Source organism: Eupeodes corollae, chromosome 2, assembly GCF_945859685.1.
Source record: "Eupeodes corollae chromosome 2, idEupCoro1.1, whole genome shotgun sequence".
Taxonomy (NCBI): domain Eukaryota; kingdom Metazoa; phylum Arthropoda; class Insecta; order Diptera; family Syrphidae; genus Eupeodes; species Eupeodes corollae.
This window is the reverse complement of record NC_079148.1, coordinates 21,574,483-21,600,955: the sequence shown is the minus strand read 5'-3', so window position 1 is coordinate 21,600,955 and position 26,473 is coordinate 21,574,483. Positions and strand designations below refer to the sequence as shown.

The following is a 26,473-nucleotide window of genomic DNA, read 5'->3' as shown; positions in this document are numbered from 1 at the left end:
AGCTCATTTATTTTTAATCTTTCCTCAAACTATGGGGTTCTATGACCGACTAAAAGTGATGTCATATAGTCTTTACGTTGTCGACATCGTCGGTACCGCCCCTTGTTATAAAAATTCTTTTCCCAGAAACGAGTCAACTTGTCAACTTATACTACAACAACGATACATTATCTTTTTAGATTATGATCTTATTACCCTAAAGGTCATGCTATTTATAAGATTTAATTATACATAAACAGAGGCGCATCAGTATCCAGTATATTCCGCCATTTAAATCAAGATCTTCTATTCTACAACTAGCTTAAGTCAAGGCATGAAACAAAAACTATGTTCGGACACTCCTCTTTCATCCAAAGTACGTTACTACGCTTAAATTTGACGTATTAACTTTGCAACCCTAACCGACACCAGTCTTACGCCATCCACCCTGGAGGCCATCAACATGACATCTTTTCTCGCATCATCTCTTTCTTCCGCATCTTTTACGCGCTCCCATCATCATCATCATCATCAAGATCCAACATCATCTAATCCATCAGGATCTAGCGCATATACCTTTTATAGTAGCTTTTTATAGTCAGAGGAATAATCTGAGATCATCAAAGTAGATCCTCCTCATGGTTTATCGTTGGTTTAAGAGTTTAAATGCCCCATAGACCCTAACAGGATTTTGTCTAAATCTCACTTAAAGATCTATCTGAGTTTCTTACTTTCTTTCTCTACAAGTCCAAGAACAAGTTCTAATCTCCATGACGGAAGCAACACTTAATATCGCTCAGCCATAATTACAATCATCGCATTGCGCTTACCACAGTATACCCAAACGCGATTCTATAGGCCCATTCCACCATAGACCGACACGAAGCCTCCACGCACTCAAAGTTGATGTTAAAAAAAAATATATAGAATTCCGCAACGCTCTGGGTCCGTTTCGCAATACACTCAACTTGATCTCCTTCCGGTCCTTTTCGTTTTGAATAATAACCACCACCGTAGCCCCGATGGGGAAATGTGATAAAATATATATATTATTTCCCCGTGATGTTGTCGTCCGTCGCCGTTGTCCATTTTCCGTTGTTGTCGTCATTGTGGGACTACGGTACGGCGCGGCGGCAGCGGCGGCGACGGTAACGCAGCATACACACCACCACCCAGCAACGCTGAGATTATCTCGATTTTTTTCATCCGTGCGTCGTCGTCGTTGGTTAAAGTGTTCATTGCAAAGTCCATTCTTTCCCGGCAAGGACCGTTTTCTATTTTCTGATTTTGCGTGTGTGCTTTATAACCGCCTCAGTTTGTGTACAAACAACGCAGCAGTGACGCGTACAGGTTGATTCCACGTAATAAACAACGACTCGCTTATTTTTTGCTTAAGCTGCCAAACGGACAGGGAACGCACATATCGTATGAAGAGAAAATAGAAAAGCGGAGCTCTGAAGTGAACAGTGTATAGCGTACAACCTTATACAAAGTGTCTGTCGCATCCGTTGACAGTTCTGTGTGCGCAGGTTTTATTGCTGGTTAAGCAAATGTTTTATACGCTCATCTGGGAGCTCAACAGCAGCTTCTGTGATGTGTGTTCTGAGGTCTCTAAGATGCGCGGCTTCTTGTATTTCACAAGAAGAACTCCTCAGCTTCATCAGAGTGATTTGCTGTTTGCTGTTTACTGCTGCAGTTTCCGAGTAGGATGTTGATGCTGCTCTTTGCTGCTGCTCCATCGTACCTTTACTATATGCGACACCGTATAATATCACTGCTGCTTGCGTGAAGTGTCACTTTTCATTAGAATTGACGCGTGACCATTCTCTTCTCTTTTCTTTTCTGTGCTTCTTTATGCGTCAGCTGCGTTGCGTATCGTAATCTTTCACTAACTCTGTTTTCCACTTAATATAGACTTGTGCAAAATATAGAAGAAGCGACAGACGACGGCGACGCAACGATAAAATATAAAAATACCTACAGTGATGGGAAAAAAGCATCAGAGGAATCTTTTTGCGCACCTCACGTAACTCTATTGCCAGAGATCAACTTACTATACGTTACGTACACATACTTGCTTGGCCAGGTAATTAATTACTTCGGATTTGATTAAGTCCTTGGTAATGACTTGCGTAAATGCGGACGGCGTCGATTGGCATTTTATGTATTTATACGTTTTTTCTTGCTTTTTCGCTCAGTTGCTTCTTTGATATTTTTATAATGACTCAATGAGTAAATAAAGTGATGAGTTGTTAATGAGAAGTGGGTCAGTTCCGGTTTCGTTTGTGGACAAACAACAAAATGGAACTTGTTTAATAACATGTCGAATAGCGCCATTGAATCTATGCACTTGATGATTGATAATGATGTTATGGTAGGGAATTTTTCAACTAATTTTTCGATCTTTGGTATTAAAGTTGGAGAATTTGTTGTGGTCTTTTGGTTGGAAATACTTTTGACTTTAGGATCTGTGCGTTTGAAAGTTATATAAAGGTCTAATTAGGTTGTAAATCATGGGCTTTTTGAAGAAATACATTTCGATGAGAACTTACGGAATCATGTTTATGAAATATTGGCGTAGATGGACCTGTGTCTAAAATAGTTCCTAGTTCAATTTTTATTTCATCAACATTTTAAAATTCCCAAGATCATAAAACTTAGCTTGTTAGGAAATTTGTAAAAGCTTATTTCTTACACTATCAGATATTTACATAACAAAAATATATATACAATAAGATAATTAATAAAAAGAAGCTGGGATGCGACACACACTGATAACTTATCATTACGTCTGCCAATTTGTCTTGCTTAAAAGTTTGTCTATATGTACTTGTATCAATTTTTACCAATTTTGCATTTTTATAGATTTTGTTTTTTATGAAAAAACCGACTGTTGGATTTTTATATAAAAATTACTGAATATCGAAAACAATATCTTCTGTGAAATAAATAAGTTTGAGACCAATATTTTTAATTTTTGAAAAGCTTTTTGAGTCGAAAGTAAATATTTACCAAGTTTCAGTATTGTTTTTTTTAGAGTTTTTTTTTGTAAAAAAACTGTCCATTCGATTTTTTTCAAATTTGTATCGAATGTTGAAAACAATATTTCTTGTAAGATAAAATTAATTTGAAGCCAATATTTCAAATATTTGAAAAGATATTTGAGTCGAAAACGAAATTTTTATTAGGTTTTTAATTTTGTATACAAAAACTGTCAATTCGTTTTTTTTCAAAATTTTAATGAATGTTAACAACAATATTTTTTGAAGTATAAAAGAAGTTTAAAGCCAATATCTACAATTTTTGAAAAGTTATTTGGGTCGAAAATCAATTTTTACTAACTTTTATACAATTTTTTTAGGTTTTAATTTTTTGTAAAAAAAACTGTCAATTCGATTTTTTTTCAAAATTTTACTGAATGTTGACAATAATAGTTTTTGAAAGACAAAAGTAAATGAAAGCCAATGTTTGAAAGTTTTGAAAAGATATTTCAGTCGAAAATCAATTTTTACCAAATTTTTACAAACTTTTATTAATTTTTTTAGGTTTTTATTTTTGGTAAAAAACTGTCAATTCGGTTCAGAATGTTGAAAACAATATTTTTTATAAATTAAAATAGGTTTGAAGCCTAAATTTTAAGTTTCTGAAAAGATATTTGAACCGATATTCAAACTATGGGAAGTTAATAATAATTAATTACAAAGATAAAAACAATTGGCACTAAATGACTACCCTGAGGTACATAATTCGACAATGGAAGCCTTTTCATAGTAGAAATATAGAATATGAACTGTGAAGTTAGAAAGTGATTTTCAAGTTCTTGTCTATAATTTTGGGCCAGTTTATCCCATGTGCTTAAAAAAGCTTAAGGAAAATATCGTATTTCGTCAAGCTAATAAGCTGTTTAACGGTGGAATTTGCAGACTGTTTGTTGACAGAGCGTGATAAGAGAAGTCAGATTTTCGAAAACAGTCTTAATTTTGAAAACTTATGTACGATGCGATACATTTTTATGTAAATAAAGGGCAGTTGGAAGTAGATTCCTATTTTGGTCGAAAAATCATTTTTACCATTTTTAAATGAATGCGTAGTCAAATAGCAATATTGTTGGATTTGCTACGACACCTATCCACTGGAGATTCACGAGATGCCAATACATCCTAATAAAGTTACTATTTGGTGTGGATTCTATGCTGGATGCACCATCGGCGTGAAGGGCGATCGCTATAGGTCGATGATCACCAAATTCTTGTGGCCTGAACTGGATGATATGGACTGCGAAAACTTATGGTTTCAACAGGATAGTACTACATGTCCTAAAGCTCAAGACAGAATCCATATTCTGTTAAATTGTATTTATGGGATGGTTATCTCGCGCAAAAGCTAACGTGAATTGGCCACCAGGACCTACATTCTTCTCGAATGCACTCCATCCAGAAAAGAGGCGGCTGCCATTGATAGGGCTCTCAAATAAAGATAAGCCAATAAAAAATAAATAAGTGCGATGGCGCAACAGTCCGTTGAGAACTAGAGCCTAGTGACTTACTCCTCTCAACCATTCCTGTATGCGAGTACTGTTGTGAGGGATGAAGGGAACCTAGTGTTTAAAGCCGAATCCGAACGGCTAATTTAAAAAAAAAGACCTTTTCATGACATGAATTACTATTGGAGGATTTGTCAATTCTTCGCAAGAGGCCTTAGCCGTAAAGAAAAAATAAGATGGCACAGGAAGGGAGTCCTATGCACTTACCATCATGCAACGTGTACTTCATAGACAAGACCATAATTGGCATCAATATTGAATTTTAAAATTGAACCGACAATAACGTTCTTTGAAATATTCCAATTTTCTTGCAAATATTAGCTCCTCTGTAACTCCAAAGGGAAAAGCAGGGTCTCTGTTGTACGAATTAACATAGCATTAACATAGCACTATAAAAATTATCCGAGAACACTTCTCTTTTTTCTCGGAAGGAACGCCAACAAAAAACAAACCATTTTAAAATACACACACTATGTTCCACATGCGCCTTAGTGGACCAAATTTAAAATTTACTTAGATTGACACTTTTAGCGCTTATAATAATAAAGTATGAGACCTTTTTTTCTTAATGTGTAAGTAAAATCTATTATCAGCTTAAAAAAATTGTTAAAAAACAACGTTTATTAGTTTTTCTCTTCTTTCTTTAATTAAGTAAAATTATCGAAAAACTTGTTTGCCGATGTTTAGCGATCAACCCCTCAAATCATTCCTACATCAGAAACTTCTATTAATTGCAAGTCTGGTAAAATTCCATATCAATTCTTGTTTTTAAAGAGCCAAGAATCAAATGCCAAAACTTATCAAAACCAGTGGCAATTATGAATCTTACATAGATTTCGGGACACCATTTTAATTTTATTATGAGCTTTAAAACCTTGTCTACAACATTATTTTAAGCTTAAGGCCTTAAATATCCTATTGGTAGACTCCTTTACTTGAACACAAGGTGAAAACTCTAAAATTGTTAAATGACAAGATCTTGATGGACAATGTGGTACAAAATAATACGTCAGTAATGTTGTTTATCATTTTAGCAACAACGTTGTCCTACTTGTCAAATGTAAAGAAAAGACAGCTTTAAGAATGATAAACTGCCAAAATATCAGGCTATTCAAAACGAAACCTCTTATTGGAAATAACTTTTTTTCGTCTAAGCACATACCTTAAAATTGTGTAAATAAGCTTGTCTTCAAATTGTTAATTTGTATTTTCGAAAAATAGAAATAAGTCCAGCAAACAGCTCTAAAAGTCAAAGCCTGATGCGTGCAACCTAAATCTCATCAGACTAGTTCTATCAAAACAATTTAAGTAAACATAAACCAATCTTAATAAAAAAAAGACTTCCTTGTGGCAATCTTATGAATTCACTTCATGTTCTATATTGGTTATGTGATCTTATAAGTGTTACAAAACCGTAAAGAGAATGTGAAATTTAAAATGCGCACTTACTCGCGCGGCCTGTCAAAAGTCAAGGTGACCAACAGGCAATAACAGCCGTCAAAGCAGCGCAGCGCAGCGTAGCACTGTGCGGCAACATGCATCGTATAGTTTTCTATGCATCGAGCGAGAGTGACAGTCGGTATGTTAGAGTTAACCGGCTTCTCTTCTGGTGGGAAGACATTTTTATTATTAGAAGTAGGTAAAGTTGTAACAAAATACAAATTAAAAACATAAAACTTATGGAACCAACTTCTCATTTCTATTTGTTGTTGTTTTTTTTATTTTACAGAGTTTTTGTGCGGAATTCACAAATGTGCACCGGTATACATCATACAAAATGTGGAAACAAAGCTTATACAGTCGGTAAAGTCGGTAACGCATGCGCATAAACTGTGCATGTTGAGAAATACAAAAAATTCCATTGAGATACCATGATCCACGACCACTGTGCCACTGGGTTCCAAGTTCCAGCCTACTCAGTTCAGCGCAAAACAACACGGAACACTAAACATGGCACAACATGGAGCAGGAGCAACACACATCTCATAGCACAGCTCAGCAACAAGCACACTGAACAGGTGCGCGCAATGCTCCATTGGCGTTGGCCGCGTGTGATTTACGAGATGATCTTTTGCGGAACGCGCTTGCGTTTAATGAGGCCTTTTTTTGCGATGTCGTTGTTTTGGTTTTTGAGATTGTGCAGTGCTCCCTCTCATCATCGCGTTCTATAAATGGCCATAACAGATTTCACTGTTCATGGATGCGCTTGTGATATGTCACGTATGACACCGCAGATACAGATTACAACTGACACGTTGCGCCGTCGCTCGTCGCCGGTCGCCATTGCCACCGGCAAATATCTACAACGTGAGCATATATGTATGTAGGTTGTAAAGGTAATATGAAGTTTCACTTGTCACATTGTGTAACCATAATCGTAAGCCAGGGGGCGCTGCATGGTGTATATATGGCTTGTCGTCAACCCAACCTAGTTGCGTTGATCTTAACACATAAATATGCGCGCACACCACACACAGAATCACCCAGCATCCCAGCGTCCCACCGTCCTTCCATCAACCGATGACGTACCAACCGACCTCACGATCAACAAACCAACCAGTGAGCTTATGCAATCATCACACATAGAGGGCAGCATATTTGTTACACGGAGCATAGTTCAGTGGAGCGGGTGGTGGCATTTATCTCGTTGGGGCTTAAGGTTCCTCATTCTTTTCTTCATGTTAATATAACAAACAGCAGCAGCAGCTGTGAGTTGGGTGCATGTTCGCGCATAAGCCACACTTATAAGCTCACTCGCGTTAGCCCATGAATGCAGTAAATCTTTTTTTGGGAACAATATCACAGGCTCGACGCGACTCGACTCGACTTGAGATCATGGCTTGTTTTGTTGCGTTTGCGTAGATGCTGCGTCCTTGAGCTCTATATATAGGCACCTTTATAACAGAAAGATTACAACTAGATATAAAGTTGGACTGGCTATATGCTTTGCCTACCTTACCTACCTACAATTCTATTGTGTGTATAGCCTTATAGATCTGTACATATATAAGAAAACCATGTTTATGTAATTTTATGTGCGCGCGACTTTAATCTAAAGTTTTGATCGTGAATTTGTTGCAATTTAAATTGAGTGCGGGAGGGCATAGTTTTTTTTTCTCCGATAAACGGTCTTAAGAAAGAAACTTTTGGTGGGGACCCAAGCCAACAGCGATTTCAAAATATTATATTTCGTTTCGAAAGCACTTAGTGGCAAGATTATGTTGCTATAATTTTTAGTCGATTAGATACCATTATGTTAGGGTTAGGTGTGTAGATTAGACTTAAATTTGGCGTTAGTAATGTTTACATTATTAATTCTAAAATACTTTGTTTCTCAATATTTTGAGGAAAACCTTAAAACTAAGAAAAACCTTTTCTTTTTGAAATTAAATTAGATTTTTCTTCTACCTCAAAAATCGTTTCTGATATCCAATGGAATAAATCGAAACAACAATGCACAGGTGCTGTTCTGGTTGATTTGAAAAAGGCCTTTGACACCGTATGGTTAGAGGGTCTTTACCTAAAACTGAGCAGGCTTGACATAAGCAAGCCATTGCTGTATATACTTTATGATATGCTTAACGGTAGAAAGTTTGTTGTCAAAAGTGGCAATGTAACTTCTACCACAACATTCTCAATTAAAAATGGTCTTCAACAGGGAGCGGTGAATTCGCCGATTCTCTTCAGCATTTACACCAGCGATCTGATAGGTAGTCTTACAAAGGCAATTGCGTACGCCGATGATCTAATTGCGTACAGAACGGCCGGAAAGGTTGAGGTTATTAGAATTCTCTTTCAGCGTGATTTCGACAAGATTCAGCGATATTGCGACGACTGGAAACTGAAAATAAATGTCCAGAAGTCAGAGACAATTCTGTTCCGGACTCCGTTGGGCCCTAGCCAACGAGGGATACGTGTAAGAATTGGCGCAAGATGGTCATCGTTTTTCTTCATGGGCAGCCATTAGCGAGCAAAAGTGTAGTGAAGTACCTCGGTATCTGATTAGATCAGTATTTATATTTCGAGAGACATATAAATGCTGCTCTGACCAGGGCCAGAGGAGCCTTCGCTCTGACGAAACGGCTGTTTTTAGCAGTCGGCTTGACCTCAGAGTGAAGGTAATTTGCTACATGGCCCTCATACGGCCAATGATCGTGTATGGTTGTCCTGCGTGGTTCAACGTTGCCCCTTCCCAGAAGGAGAAGTTTCGGGTGTTCGAGCGGCAGTGTTTGCGACGCTTTACCGGCTTATAACCAACAGCCGAATCTTCTTATGTGCATTACTATTCCAACGAGGTCCTATACAACGGGGCTCGAATCAACAGAATTGCCAATTTCGTGATAAAAACTCTTTCGAGGTCACATTGCAAGAGCTATGTCTTCGACCAACAATTTAATTTTCGGTTCGTTCTATACGAACGAAGAGTATTTTGAAAGTGCACGTTTGAGCGGCTTCATTCCTCCAGAGGCATTCCTCTTTTTAGACAAATGCGGTCTGATACAGGATAGATTGGCAGTTCCGTTAATCTACCACGTCAGACGAAGAACCGTGGATAGGCGACTCCTGTACAATCGGGACGTCATGGCAGAAGGCGGAGCAGAGCTCCTTCGGTTCAGTAGGGCTGTGTCCGAACGGGACCGAACTGATAGGGTGAAGCAGGAGAACCAGTTTTGGTGGCTTAAATCGGTACTTGATAGTGGGTAGTGGGGATGGGGTTTTAAGCCTTGGCCGGCTTACATACTTGTTTTATAGTTTAAGGGTTTAGTTTAAAGTAGAATAGGCATGGTGGCACAAAAAAAAAAAAAAACATAGAAAAAAAAATATATAAAAAAAGGCCTAAAGGTCCCGTCCATTCCTGACAACAGTACTCGCACACAGGAATGGTTAAGATTTGTAAGTCACTAGGCCCTGGTTCCCAACGGACTGTTGTTCCACCAATTTGTTTTTTTAAATAACGATAAAGGCAAATAAAAATGGTCAAACCATCAATTTTACAGTACTTTTAGTATAAAAAATTTGAAAACCAAGCAGAATTCGACTATAAACCTTTGGAGACAATAATTTATTATAAAAAGTTTTCAGAATTGTTTACATTAAATAAGAACTTTATCTGAGGATACGATTTTTTTACTTATTTTTTACACTCATGAAATTTTGTTTGTATTTTTAGTCTACGTATAACTTGAAAACCAAGCCGAATTTAGGAATTTAACTCAAGAGACTTTTTATTGGAAATTTGTTTATCTATAAAAATTGATGATTTGAATGTTTAAAGAACAACAATTAAGCAAAAAAAGTTGAAAAGATTAAGATTTTTACTGACAGGAAATAAAATTTCTACAGAGTTCTATACAATTCTTAATGAGTTTTAAGTTTTTACAATCCTAATGCTACTTCCCCAAATAAATGTAAGCTAAGTGCAATAGGTGTACCAGCAGCAACTACTCCCCCCCCCCCCTTCTTTATACAACTTTTTAGTAGATACAATTTCAACAAGGAAACTAAGATACATATTCATTCTTTGACTTTTCCACATCTAAATTGATTAAAATCTATCTAAGAGTTTGCGCCACCTCTTAAACGCAAACTGCTGCAGCAGCTTTGTATGTTGTATATGCTCGATGCTGTATGCAAGTTGTTATACCGCATTATGAACATATAAGCTTTTTTATAAGCCGCTTCGAACTCTGCCAAAATCAACATGTGCGGTCGGTGAACAATTACAACAAAATATGCTGATATTACAACCACCATGCACTTAAAGGCATTTGAACATAGATACTTAGGTAAGGTACAATAAATGCAACAAGGAAAATAACAACAAACTAACGGAAAACAGCTCAATAAAAAAATAAAAAAATTACAACAACAACAACAACCATGAAGAACGAACGAAAAAAAAAATCCATGTCAGGCAGCTAATTGAAGTCGTGAATTAAGTTGCATCACACATATGCATAGGCCGCAGCACATATAGGCTAGGCACACACAATCAACGACTACGACAAGACAGAAACATATTAAACGGACTGACGGACGACGAGCGACGGACAGCAACTAACGTGACACACGTGTTGCCTTTGCCGCTCGCTGCACCACACATCAGAGAGCGAGCAATATACATAAATGCAAACGGCTTGAACTGCACATAATAAACCATTTACCGTATACCCGAACGGCCAACCGACCCCTGTTGCATGCGGGGGCAGAACCCTCCGTCGTCGTCCGTCGTCCATCGTCCGTCGTTCGTGTATTAGGAAACGTGGCTTACTTGACTGCGTCAAACTCAAAGTTGCCCCTGCTTGCATCTTTTCTATCCGCTGCTGTACCTAGCTATCCAACAAAACTCAAATACGGAAAGCCAAAGCGCGCAAAATGTGCGTGCCCTGACATTGACGGAAGCTTGCATAAATTAAACAAACCGATTATGAGTGCAGTAGAAGGGGGGAAACGGGGGTAAAAGAGGCTCAATTGGGTTTATACGACTTTCACAATTAATTATAAAATTGTTTGTCGTACACACATATTTCAAGTTGTATCATAAAACATTATAATAGATAGATAGATAGATAGATACATAACACATGCATTTTAGAAAAGATATAAAATATAATACATTATTATTTGTATTTATTTATCGCTCGACTCGCTGAAAACCTGTGTGTGATGGTGGTTGCGGTTCTCGCGCAATAAAATTGCGCGTGTGACCTTCAAATGCCAGAATAAGAGATAGATACTAAAAGAGAATGAAAGATAGATTTAATGTGTGTACGAGAATAGGTTTTGTAGGTAGGAACTTAATACCTACAGAGAGAAAGATTGAGATGAAAATTATATAAAAGCCACAACAAATACAAGATTCTTTTTTTTTTTGCTACTTTATTGAATGCAATAAATTAGATATTACAAGATATACAATATATAAAAGTGCACTTGATCAGCACACGCGAGAATGGTGGCTAGATAGCTTAGTTCTATAGTTTGCTATAGGTAAATATTTGTAGTAGTACAACTGAACTAACCGAGACATTGCTATGATGGCTTTGATGATGATGTTGTTGATGTTGGTGTTGAAAAGGAAGCTGGTGATGCCAGCTGCGAAGATTTTTGTTTTATTTCACACGAACGGAAGTTCAAAATTGTTGGTATCGCATCAAAGACGTCGAAAAAATACAATAATTTCATCTAAAAATAGGTTTGTAGGTCAGTGTATAACATTGGAATGGAGAAATTGTCCCATAAGTCATAAGAACTATTAATATATTATTATTTTGGGACAAGTTTCTTCATATTTTCAACTATGTTTATCACTTATTCTTAATAGAAATTAATTGGTTCTTATTTGGTTCACAAAAACACACTGAAATCTGTAATAAAACTTTTCAAAAGCCAATTGATTAAACATAATTGGGACAAGAAATAAGTCCATTTTTTAAGTAAATAAAATTTTAATGACTTGACTTAAACGAAATGTTCTTTTGTACTTATTCTGAAAACCTTCAAATACAATAAAACAACAAGAGAATACTGAAATTTGAGAGGTATAAGACTTTTTCGATAAATTTGGGGCAAGTATTTTTTTACATAAGAGTTTTAATTTGGACACAACCAAGTTCCAATCAAGGTTAAAGATAAAAACCATTTGTACAAAGAATGTCCCAAAAATAGGTTGTTTGAACTTTTTTTGCTGTCCCAAAACTGGGAAACTTTAATAAAAAAATGAATGTAACACGAAGGTAATAAAGGGAACCAATTTGCAAGAGACGTAATGATGAGACATCATGCAGGTAAGACTGTGTGCAACTAAATTTGAATTGTTGTTTTGCTCAAATATTGGGACATAAATGCTTGAGTTTATCTTTATTTATATTAACCACTTATTGTCATTTCCAAATGTTTGTATTACGAGTGTTTTTTCTTGGACACAACATTATTTGTCATTAATTTTGGGACAATGAGTTTTACCCAATTTTTGATTCAAAAATGAAATTCAAGTTTTGAAAGATTAATTCGAATGAGTTTTCCATAAGTATAAAAAAAATTGTGACATTTTAATTTAATGTGATATAAGCTTTTTGGTGCATGAATTTGGGACATTATACATTTGAAAATTCGCTTGTTTAATAAAAGCCTAAATTTAAACGTTTAAGGACAGATTATAACTTTATTAGTGGAAATCTACTATTAGCAATGTGTGACCTTGATTTTGGGATACCTCGTTTTACCCAGTTTTGGATTCAAAAACGGAATTCAAGTTTTAAAAGATAACTTCGAATGATTTTTTCATAAGTATTAAAAAGTTATGTTTAATTTCATGTGAAATAAGCTTTTTGGTGCAAGAATTTGGGGCATTAGAATAAATGAAATTCGTTTGTGTCTTAAAATATTAAATTTAACCGTACTTTGTCAGTGATATTCTTCTATAGGAAATTCGTGACCTTAATTTTGGGACAATAAGTTTTACGTAGTTTTTTTAAAACAACATGATTAAATGTTGTTAAAAGAATTTGGGACATTAGATGAAATTCATTTGTGTCCTAAGATACAGAATTTAAGATTTTAAGAACAGGTTAATTGAAAATTTGAGATGAATGAACATACATATCTAAACCTTATTACAGATATCACATGCAAGGTTTTTGTTTTGAATACTATTCATACATTCTTTTAAAAAAAATCTCTCAAATCTGAGATTTTTTTGAATTTAGGACGGCTTGTTTTTTGTTTGTTTAAAAAAAATTAGAGATTGAATAGAATCATATTTTGGGACATATTTAAATATATTTTAATATAAGAAAAAACTTATAAAAAAATAATAAACATACGTGACAGTGTCTGAAGAATCAGACCCTCCTGAGCGAAAATAAATTTTTTAGAAAAGTGTGTTTTAAATTTAACATTTTCGTATTTTTTCTGATGCTTTTGAATTTTTTTAAGTTGATATTTTTAATCAAAAGTGTGTAAACCCAAAATATATTTTTAAGGTCCCTCTTCTCGGAAACATCCACACATAATTTTGCATGCGATTATAAGCGTTGGGAATGACGTATACAATTTGGGAAACCATTTATAGCAACGTTTTTCCAAAAATGATAAAAACTATGAAAAACAATATAAGGTACCGAATTTTGAAAAAATACGCAAGTTTTTCAGAAACAAAAAAGAGTATGTATATTTTGGGACACTTTTAAAATACTTTCTTAGAAAGAGGCCACTATATCGGTTTCTGTAATAAGCCCTATTCATCGAATAACTATCAAGCAATATGTACATAAATGGCAATTTGTTGTCCCAAAAAAATGTAAATAAGAATTTGTTGTCCCAAAAAAGTGTTTCCAAGTAAAATCCATCTTTTTTCAGATTGGTGATTGAAGATTTAGGAGAAAAATGTATTTAGTACTTTTTTTAAGCTTATTCTTATATGGTACTCAAAAAGCTATACAAATTAAGATTCGTTTGTCCTAAAAATAGTATGGCAACACTATTGATCTCTATCAATACCAACATTTATAGTATGTGAAGGCAATCAATGGAATTTTTTCTAATTGTTCAGTGCGTCATGTAATTAAGGCAGCACATTCCACATATGTTTTACTTCCAGCACCATACCTATAAGTTCACCCATATATACAAAAAAATCACACTCACACACGCTAAATCAAGTAAAGAAATAAGATACTTTTTTGCTTGGTAATTGCAGCTGCAAAAAGGATCAATCAATAAAAAAAAAGTAGCACTTCGATCGGTTGTTGGTTGTTGCCAGTTTTGTTATTATAGATATTGCAATATACCGCTATACTTAGTCACTTGTGGTCTTAAGTCCCATATAACCAACTGTGAGTGAGGATTTATGTGTTTTTGGGGTGTTATCGGTTGTAATGTGTGCAATTTTACAAATGGTAAACGACACGGTCGTCCGTCGTTCGTCGTTTGTCGATCGGTGGCAGTTAATATGGTGGGAGGGGATCTTATATATGTGTAGTCTTTTGGACCATTCCTGAACACTGCACAGCACATGCACTCATATCTTGCAGGTAATGACTATACGGTAAAGGTACAATTTATCATAAGGCATATTTGCAGTGTGTGTGCAGTGTGGGTTGATGCGGATATTAGTCATTTGTAAAAATGTAGTTTTATTTTTGTTGTTGTTGTTGTGTGCTTTATTTTTGTCGGTTGTTGTTTTAGTTTTTATTTATCTATGTGGATACAGGATTTGGACATGCACATTAGATATAACGATGATTCGAATGGAATGGGATGTATAAAGTATAGAACACGCATCATACATAAAAAGGAAGAAAAAGAGGGAGGAAGATTTAGAGATGGGGGATTGATGAACATGCTTGAAGATACTAATGGTACCTATGTTTTGTAGGCCACAAGTTTCAAGACAAGCAATGGGCGATGCTTAATGAGGAACATGGAATTTTGATTATTCTTCGGAATGCACCTAAGTGGGCTTTTGAATTGCCTATCAAACTGTTTAAGAAGCTATCAATTTGGAAGTTTATTCAAATTCAACAAAAAAAAGAATTGTGTCCCTTTAAAGATTTCTTAGAGCAGGTTTTTGATTGAGAAGTTACTAAAAAGGCCTTGGCTGTCCCAAATTTTAAGAAACAGCTTTTATGTTATTAAATTAAAGGATAAAAAGTTGTGGGACTAAAAGTATTCTACATCCGAAACAACAATTTAAGGCAGATGTCGATAAGTTGTTTCGGCAAAGTGATGCTCGGAAATTATTCTCCTCTCAGTGGGAATTTTGTCCTTAAAATCCAAGCAGAAGAAAACAATGTCATAAAGTGTATTACTAACTCATTTTAATTTTTTTTCAATAAAAAGAAGAAAAACTATTATTTGGGAGCAAAAAGGATATTTATTATTTCTTAGAAGATTTTTTTTATAAGCGTCTCTTAGCACTGTTTTGAATTTTCTTGAAAACGAGAATGTTTTCCTAGCAAAAGATAAAAGCTAGAAAAACCTTTCAGTACTTGTTTCTCCATATTACCTTTTGAGGAAATAGCACATTTCAAGTCGAGGATTTAAGCAACCCTTGAGTTTTCGTAGGAGTAGTACCCGTGGCTTGTAGAGAGTTGTAAGTCACTAGGCCCTAGTTCTTAACGGACTGTTGAGCCACCCTATTTATAGAATTTTCGTAGGACTGTGGCGCCACCTTAAGTAAGTAAGAATTTTCGAAAGATCGTTTCTTTATAATGGTCTCCTCGGAATTTAAAAAAAAAGATGTCCCAAAAGATTATTTTAAGGAAAAACCTTTAAATACTAGTCCTCCTAATTTAAGTACAAGAAGCATTGCAAATTTAAGGTGCCTTAAAATTTTCTTCAGATGGCCTCAAAAAGAATCCCAAAAGATTTGTTTTCGAATTTCAGTATTGAAGATATTGCAAAATTATTCATGATTTTCTACATTTCAAAACTTCGAAGGCAATTTTTTCAATACTGATAAATTTTTTAAGTTTGCCAGAATCATAATTTGGACAATCTTCAACTGATTGGCTTGAATTTTTGAAATGATTTTGTTAATAGGAGCGAACGATTTTTTATATGGTCTAGTTAATTTACTATCTACAATTAGGTCACGATTTTTAAGGCAAGTTTTTTGTTTTCTTAATTAGAAACGCGCCATTTGAAAACAAATCAATATAACTCAAAACTCTTACGTAATTCTAAAGCAGTTATTGCCAAATTCTACAGTCCACCCGTAGACTATAAAGAAGGAGATGCCCTAGCGAAAATATTGGACATCCACCGTTTTGAAAAAGAAAATATAATAAGCAGTCATTGGTACGTTTAAAAAAAGTGTTTCAGTATTTCTGTTGCTGATTTTCCAACTTAACACAAGCTATATAGGAAAGACTTAAGACTCGAGAGTATTTCTATTCTATTTCTAGTATTGGTAGAACCCATTTTTCAGAAATGTCTTGGGTTGGTACTTTGAGTTATCTCAGTTTAATACAGTGCCACCTGGGACATCAAAGAATCTTATTTTTATGAAATAAAAGTTCAAATAGAACATTAAAATAGTTCCTAAAAAAAGTAGGTAAGAGTTCGTCAAATTCCGAATAAATTCAAAAAACAACTATTTTTAGAAATGAATTTCTCTTCTTGTTTTTGTGCGACTTTGAAGCCAACATGTGTGACATTTATTCGCATGCGCCAAATTCCATTTGGTCATTTGGCTAAAAATTCAATTCCGCATACAACGCAGAAACCAAAGAATCAACATCCAGTATAACAACAACATCAAAAGCAGTACCAGCAACAGTAACAGCAGCAGCAAGCGGCAGCAGCAACATGTGCGCACACATGTCATTGCAGCGCCAGAGGCGATTGAAATTAATTGCCACCACAAGATCTACTCTATAGGAATACAAACCGTGTGGCTCACCTCGCGAGAAGGGCGTTTGACATCGTTAACGATCACACACAGTCTACATTCATATAGCATCTAAAGCCTTGTTGTGTTTCTAACATTTCGATGGTTGATTTCCTCATACACCAAACATTCCAAAACAATTTGGACATTCAAAAAAAAAAAGACCAACTGGGTATACCAATTCCAGATATGTCACCTCTCAAACTACGACAACGACTACGATGAGGACGACAAACGAAAAAAAAATGTACCGCACTATCCAATACAACAACCATCACCTGGAGCAGCAGCAGCTAGGAGGAACAACAACTAGCAAGACACAGTATCAGAAGCAGGAGCAGCAGAAGATTTATGCCAAACACCAAACTGAACCGCATAATCAACACAAACCTCCATCATGTCAAGTTTGTCTCTTTCCCGGATCTCTGAAGAGGACGACGGGTGTCGCTACTGCTGTTACTTCTCCCGTTTGCGCGTTCCCAAGATTCAAAGCAGGGCGACTATTTACTATTAACTATAACCAACTATAGAAGTTCTGTATATAGCTTGGCCTCACTATGATGTGGACTCATAGTATTCCGGAGCAACATTGCAACATCCTACATGAATCAACAATCCACTCGAACGAACGAACGAACGTTGCGTTGTTTGTTGTTCAACCCACCCACGCACGCATTGGGTGAGTGATTTTTCTTTACTTCCCTTTGGCTAGCTTAGCTGGAGTTGGAGCTGAAGCTTAGTTAACTGGTATAAAGGATCACGCTGAATAGGACGCAATTTTAGACATTCCTATAGATAGATACATACAATATAATTTAATGCGACCGTAGCATAGTTAGATTCTAGTGCCAAAGCCAAGCTGGGTTACGACTTTTGCGGTCAAGTCAGCGATTCAATTGTTGCAGTAATTTGAACAGGGCTGGATTGAACTTTCTAAACTTTTTCCAATTGTTTCCAACAAAAAACTTCTAAAACAACAGTATTGGTCTGTAGTCCTCCAAGAATAACTTATAAGGGATATTTCAGAGGACCTTAACTTATTGGAACATTGGACATTTTGGAATTATTGTGAAGTGCAGAGGTTCGTTCTCTAGTCTACACGAATGTGGAATTGGCATCCAATCTTAGGGAATTAACTTCCCTTTGGAAACATGTTGTCAAGGAGTTAGCTGGAAGCACCCTAACGCCTATGGCTGAATCACAAACACGCTTCAGCTTCAGCTTTGAGCTTCACCTGACGTTTACGAGTTCAGCCATAGGAATTCAATGCATGCTATCACAATGGAGCTTCAGTCCCACGTTTCGTTTGACAATCGTAATTAAAAGAACGTAATGTAACCTAATGTGACTCAAAACGGAAGCTCTAGTTCAATTGTGTGACAGCTCAACAGCTGTAAAAAAATGTCAACATACAAAATATTTGCTCTTTGGAGGGATGAAACAATAGAAAGGTCATTCAAAGCAACCTCGAAGGAGGCCCACCGTAACGCAGACGAAGCCGAAGCTGAAGCGTGTTTGTGATTCAGCCATTAAGTCTAATGTTTGAATATGTAACTATCAGGTGTCCGATTTTGGAAGCTTACTCGTAATACTTATAAGAATATCAAATTTGTGACTTTAAGCCCGGATAAAAGGCTTAACTTAGTTTATCGATTTTAAAATTTTAGGGAAAGTTTTATGTGACTCTAAGACTAGAGCAAGATTCAACTTTTAAGAGTCACAAACTTTAGTACTTCATATTACCCGCTTAATTGCAACTATTATGATTATAAAACCGGAAAACAGGATTTGCCAGTTCTATTCATAAAGAGTTATACCTGTGGCAAGATGGTCAGTGCCTAGGACTGTCTTGCCACAGGTAATCCAATGTTTTTTTCATGGGTACTCCCTCAGGGTAGGAATTGGTAAATTCCCCAAGAGTAATTATTTTTATGAAAAGTGATTCATCCAGTAAGCCGTTTGGATTCAGCTTAAAAACGTAGGTCCCCTCCGTTCTTGACAATGGTATTTGCACACAGAAATGGATTAAAGATGTAATTCACTAGGCCCTAAGTCTCAATGGACTGTAGCGTAGCGCCACCTAAAAGAAAATCATGCAGGGCCACATCCTTACACGTCCTAAATGTTCGTATCTTAATATTTTAGGCTATAATTAAAGTTCTGGATTTTATGTGTCATCCGCATATTTCAACTTATGTAAATTTCAAACTTAATCTAAAGTTTTTATGTCACTCAAAGCCTACATTCCTACTGAAATTTAACAAAGAAGTGAGATATTACGCATCTCATTCCGTTATAAGAGGGTGTCCTAAAACACCCTTTTTTTTCGGGTAGATGGCGCACTTAGCGAGCAAATCCACTGCTGCATTTATAGATAAATGCAAGCTTTATAGCCAAAATGCGGTGGCGGTAATCTGCCTCTAAGGAAAAGCAAAAGGAGACCGTCCGCATTACAGTCTCCTCATCTCACCACAACGCTTCCACTGCAGGTGATAACGGGAATTTAAAAAAAAAGAAGACAAACATAGCTCTCTCTAAGTTTCAATTTTTTGTTGTTGTTGTGTCTGTCCTAACTTAAACAAACAACAGAATGCTACGTCCACAACGGCCGCGGCCGGCAAAACAACAGAACAACGTATGCACCTCCTAATTGCTCCTTTGGCGCTTTTTATGGAGAATATCACACAACTTTCCCCTTCTGTCCCTCGCACCTTAAAAATTCTTTTGGAGCACACATCTGGACCAAGATGTAGTATATGTGTAGTTAGTGTGTTTGTTTAGTAGATGTGGGACGCGGGCGCTTTTTTGGGAGACTGCCGACGTCGTTGTCGAAGTGGACGCCACCACCACCACACACCGGCACAACCAACAACAATAACAACAACAAGAGAATGCATTAAGCAAAAATCGATCTCATAAATTTGTTCTCACAGCAGCAGCAGGAACAGCGACATTAAGAGTAACAGCAGCTAACAGCAGAAGCAGGAACAGAGCAGCAACGCGTTGTCTTTTGGCCTGGTCGGGTCGGGTTTTTTTGTATTCTCTTGTTTTTGGTCGGTTTCGGTCTTCCAAATGCGGACATCAATGCTGCGTTGAATTAAAGGGTAAGGAAAGGATTCTCCATTCTCGTCCCCTCCAGAGTTCCGTTCGATATGTCTCTAAAGTTTTGACATGAAACCGAAAGGGAAATAAAGAAAAAGTCAGGGAACGCACGCTGACACATGTTAAACGGTAGCGGAGCAAGAGTGCCAGTGCGAGTTCAATTCAACCGTGCGTCGGTCATCAGTGATGAAGAAGGGATCCGGAGGAAGCTCGGAGGGAATATCAGTGAATTTCACTCACCGAATTCGAAATGTTCGTCGTCGTCTTCGTTGCTCGTGGTCATCCGACCGACTTCAACGACAACGAAGTTGTTGCGATTGAATAAGGAGAACGAGGACAAAAGCAGTCGGTCTCCGTCTCGGTAAAGTCGTATCTACATAATACGAGCGAGCATGATTCTCAGCAGCAGCTTAAGTTGGTGCGGTCCGGGTCCGGTCATGATGCATACAGGGAATATGGTAGGTATTGTGCCTCACAAAATATAACTTGGTGAAACTGAGGTGTCCAACCTCGTTTGCCTACCACCGCGACACGGAAAAGGTGCTCATGAGATGTTTGGTTGCAGACTTTTGTTGTTATTGTTGTTGTTGTTGTTTTTGTTGTATTATTATTATTTCTGGCATTTTTCAATTTGTTTCGCTGGCTGGTCGCCAGAAGGGATACAGGAGAGGACAACAATGCCTGGCGGTGCAACATAAGTATATGCAGTACACAAAACAACAGGCGATTGCTTTGTGGATGATGCAAGGAAACAATTGTCTGACGGTCTGAAGCTAGGCTGTGGTTGATTGGATAAGTAGGCCATCGGAAATGTGCTGTGAAATTTTCGCGCGATATACAACTGAAGGTCGAACTGGGAACAGAGTACCTACGTATACCTTCCTACAAAAAAAAGTGAAGTGGTGATAAATTTTGGTAAGGATGTGTTTTTTTTTGTTGTTGTTTTGTTGCTTTTACTTTTATTTCTTCCTCTTTCTCTGTAAAGCAACTTCAATTCACTTCAAAGGAGAGAGGGGCTTGTCGTGGGTGCTATCAGATGGTATAGAAGGTTTATTCCCGTCGAAGGGAGTCATATTGCAATAAAGAAGAAATTGTCTTCATTATTTCGGTGAAAGAAATTTAGATTGATTTTTGATAAAACTCCTGAATTCCAATAATTTTGGAAGTTAGCAAGAAAAGAAAAGTTATCGCTTTAATCTCATGATATTTCCTAACATGCAATTTAAATTTGACTTTCAATTTTAAGGAACTGTTATAATGTTACAATCTCAATCAACTTCTACAGTGAAATGATAAATAAATCGCTGAGCTAATCGATGTTTTAGAAGATGATAATAAATAGAAGGAAGGCAACAATTTATCAGTAAAATTAGTATTTTTGAAGTTAAGTATACTACAGAGACATGGTTTACCTGGACTTCGAAGCTTTGAGAACTATTTTTCATCTTCCTACATGAAGTGTTTTTTCTGTCAGAAAATTTCAATAGATGCATGTTTTAGTGACTTCACTAAGCCAAGCACATATAGAAGCTATGCAGATACATGAGGCATAAGAAGATCACAAAATGCGACATTAAAGTTCAAATTCAACCAAATCAGAATAAGCTTTCTATGGGAATAAAAGTCATTTACTTTATTCAAAGGAAGGATTGGATTATGTAACAGGGTTTTCGGTTTCTAGAAGTTTAATTTAGTTGAAATGACATTTAAAGTTGACACAGATTTCTTATCCCAAATATTCACTAAACTTAGCTTTCTTAGTGTAATCGAGCTACGGTCAAACTCATTTCAACTAGAATCATTCTTTAAATAACATTTAGGGTATATGTCCACTAGCGACCTCAATGTTTATCTCAACAAACATTGGAACAAATCTTTACATCGTTTTGGAGTAAGTAAGTAAGATTATTGCGCTTGATATTTCAAGAGCATTTGATAGGGTTTGGCATCTGGCCTTCTTATTGAAAATGCGTGCCTTTGGTTAAGATCAATCGCCTCTTCGTTGGATTAGAAATTACCTTTAGGATTGTTAAATGCAAGTAGTATTGGATGGATTCTAGCCAAAAAACACAAAACAAATGCTGTCATGCCTTAGGGCTCTGCTTTGTTTCCGACACTCTTTCTTATTTTTATTAATGATTTCTTAAGTTGAATGTTTTGCTGACGATAGTACTAAGCTCAATAAGCTCTGATCATCACAGCACTGTGCAATGGTGAATAGGAAACTAATTGAATGTTGAATGTTGAATGCTGTCTTGTATCGTTAAAGCGAGGTATTTAATTTACCTAAACAACTCGATATTCTCGATATGTGCCTGACCAATATCTCTAGTTGAACAATCATTTGACATCCCACAAGATGTTTATGTTTTCTGAGACGATTCGAGAAATTTGTTTCTGATCTGACTGCAATTTTCAAAACCTTTTTATGTCCAAAGCTTGAGTATAACCCATCTCTTGACTAATAGTCACTTACTTAAGCGTCTTAAAGGAAGAACTTTTAAAATGATTTGTGAAACAAACATTGTAAACTCAATTACGTTACTTGAATTTCGGCGATACTGTGAAGTACAGAGATTGGTTTTCTAGCGTTACTACGTGAATTTGGAATGCATTGTCAGAATCTTTCCCGGTAATTTGATAAATTCATAAGACTTCTAAGTTTCCAACGTTTCAAACTAAAAGGTTGTTTACTCCATATCTCAAAAATTTAAACAAACAAAAGACACAATCTGTGTTTGACACATCAAAAAAAAGATGTAATATTTATAGCGGGTATGCTTTTTCGAATCATAATAAATGTTATAAATTTGTCAAAGTGAACGTGGCCACTTGAAAAATTCCAAACACTTCACTTTAAATTTATTGAATGCGTTCATATCTGTTTTCATTAATGATTGAGGATGACTTTGAAAATGAGTACGTTCAGCGGATTAGGTTCGTCTCAAAATATTCTGTTTTTTATTTTTGAAAGTTGTTAAGTGAAGTTTTTCACTAATCTAAAATCTCGGGAAAGCAACTTCTAAACAAAGCAAAACCGTAAAACCTCCTTATTCAGTTGATAATGTTTTTTTTTTTTAATTTGTTAAAGTGAACGTGGTCAACAAAAAAATTCCAAACACTTTAAATTTATTGAATGCGTTCATTTTCATTTTCATATTGAACAAGAATGACTTTTGGAATGAATATGTTCAAAACATTAAGTTCATTTTAAACTATTCTTTTTTGTGTTCGTGAAAGTGGTTCAGAGAAGTTCTTTTCTAATCTGAAATCTCGGGTAAGAAACTTCTAAACATAGTAAAACTTTTCTATTCAGTTGATAATGAATTTTATAAATTTTTTAAAGTGAACGTGGTCAGCCAACAAATTCCAAACACTCTCCTTTAAATTTATTGAAAGCGTTCATTTTCATTTTCATAATGAATAAGGATGACTTTTGGAATGAATGTGTTCAGTGCATTAAGTTCATTTAAAACTATTCTTTTTTGTGTTCGTGAAAGTTGTTCAGAGAAGTTTTTTTCTAATCTAAAATCTCGGGTAAGCAAGTTCTAAACATAAAAAATCGTAAAACCTCCTTATTCAGTTAATGATGAATTTTAAAAATTTGTTAAAGTGAACGTGGTCAGCAAACAAATTCCAAACACTTTATATTTATTGAATGCGTTCATTTCTGTTTTCATTAATAATTGAGGATGACTTTGGAAATGAATACGGTCAGCGGATCAAGTTCGTTTTAACATATTCTGTATTGTGTTCTTAAAAATCGTTGAGTGAAGTTCTTTACTAATCTAAAATCTCGGGTAAACAACTTCTTAACAAAGCAAAATCGTAAAACCTCTTTATTCAGTTGATAATGTTTTTTTTTAAATTTGTTAAAGTGAACGTGGTCAACAAAAAAATTCCAAACACTTTAAATTTATTGAATGCGTTCATTTTCATTTTCATAATGAATAAGGATGACTTTTGGAATGAATGTGTTCAGTACATTAAGTTCATTTTAAACTATTCTTTTTTGTGTTCGTGAAAGTTGTTCAGAGAAGTTCTTTTCTAATCTGAAATCTCGGGTAAGAAACTTCTAAACATAGTAAAACTTTCTATTCAGTTGATAATGAATTTTAAAACTTTGTTAAAGTGAACGTGGTCAGCCAAAAAATTCCAAACACTCTCCTTTAAATTTTATTGAAAGCGTTAATTTTCATTTTCATAGTGAATAAGGATGACTTTTAAAATGAGTGCGTTCAACAGGTCTTGAACTTCCCAAAATATTCTGTTTTGGGCTTTTAAAATTTGCTGAGTAAAGCTCTTTGCAATTTATAATCTATAAACTTTTATTTAGATGTTTATATAGTTATTGATCTCCATTAAAGTAAATTTCGACAAAAAAACAATAACTCTATTTTATTTTGCATACCACAACCGTTACCGATATTTTGTTCACTTTCACCTAATTATAGGAAAGAGTAAAATTATAATTCAATAGAATGCAAATTTATATTCTGCGCGTTTTTTTATTTAATGCATGTAGTTCAGACATTTGAAATTATTTTATAAAATTCAGTTAAAATTATTTACATATTTTTCTAACATCTGTCACATAAATTTAAACTCACGCTTAACGAAACTCTCTCCAAGGTTTTGGAAAGTGAGAATTTGTTTTAATTTACCTAAAATATAACTCAACCGTGTAATGACACCTATATTCATTTTTGACCCTTAATTTTGTCATTTACCGTTCGAAAGAAAATCCCTTTTTTCGTAATTCATTTTTCTTACTTCTACTTATTTACTTTTTTAAATTTACTTATATTTTCAGTGACAAATTACAGTTATTTCACTCCCTAATTTCTATAGGGATAGAAAGGTCTTTCATGCTTAATATTATGCACCTTTAACTTTCATCTATCTACCACTCCTTTACTCTCTCTTTCTTTCACTTATCATCAGCCCCCAACCTTAACGAAATTTTTAAATTCAAGATGTTCTTTAACGGGTTACGTGAATACGAAAATTACAAAAAATTGATTCAAAACATGAATATTTTTCCACTAAGCTCTTGAGGGAATTCCAACGTTACGATACAAATTCAAAATTAGGGAACACTTTTTTAACTGTAAATTTCTCTTACCTTCCCTCATATCTGCAACACACCATCTGCAACATACAGATGCAGCAGAAAACACACGCAATCAAACTCGCGGTATAACTCTGTCATCAAAAAATTGCACCAAAAACTAAGCCAACAACAACAACAACCAAATAAAAAAGGGTTGATGCACTGCCAAAAAAAATTTGGCCAAAAGTATACCTAAGTTCAGAGGGAAGCGCTTATGTTGGTATTTTTCGTGGTTCGATTTTTATGGAAAATTCAAAAGAGTAGGTACGTTTCCCCAAACGGCTGTGCTGCTTCGCGATTCTCCAAACGACCGACGCGACGCGACATAGGAAGTCGACGGAAAAAAAAGTATAAAAACCGCATTCAACCCTTGAACACGTAACACACAGTCAAGACACGACACACAAGCTGAATAAACCCACCATGATGCAAAAATGAAAAAAAAGGACGCGAAAGGACGACTCACTGTATGATGGCAACAATTGCAAGGAAGATTAAACAAAAAAAAATTCCCGTTACATCTTTCTTTATAAACCTGCTCGATTTTTTGGGGGTTACTGTTACGTTGCAACGGCATCGCAGTCACAGGTATACCTTCTACGAGTAGGTAAGTGTTTCGCAATGTGAATTTTTGGCAACGGTTTGTTTTATAACGGTGATGTGAAGGGTGTTTTGTTGGTAGGCATATTCCTCTTCTCTGTTTCTCTGTGTGTTACGCAAAACACGAAAATCGATAAGGATGCATGCAAAAGGATGCAGGCCAAAATATTTCTCGGAACTGGGTCAGAGGATATAACAACGATGACGATGACGACGGTGGTGGTGGTGATGACGACGACCGTCGACCAATCCATCAGCTGGGATGAGACATGGAACGCGACGGGTAAAGTCAAAGTCGTAATTTTTTAGGAACTACCCTTATGCGAGTTATACACATATACAGAAGTTTGGGTATAGAAGGTTGCTGCCTCTGTGTTGATGATGGAATTTTTGGGCATTTAATCGCGTTGAAAGTGATGTTGGCTTGGACTTGGACATCGGAAGTAGAGAAAGGATGGCGCATTCTGTTTCAAAAGGATGTGCCTACACCTACAAGATGCAAACAACATGTGTTTGGATAATAATTTATTTCATATGTAGGCAGCCATGCTGTGATGGTACGAAGTATTGTATACCTACTTTTGGAACTGGATGTGTTCTTTGGAAAGATGGCATGTGGATGTTGATGCAGAACGCGCATACCTATAGGAGGAATGATAATATTTTCAGATGCAGCAGGTGGGATAAATGGCCAAAGACCAAAACTGTGCTTAAAGAACGACAATGTACAAAAGCTTGTTTG

General features: G+C 35.8%; 1 protein-coding gene across 10 annotated transcripts in view; it reads right to left on the bottom strand.

Moving 5' to 3' along the window:
• Nucleotides 1-26,473, bottom strand: part of LOC129948561 (longitudinals lacking protein, isoforms N/O/W/X/Y) — a 398,307-nt gene that overhangs the window by 170,499 nt on the left and 201,335 nt on the right. The gene's annotated exons all lie outside the window — the stretch shown is intronic.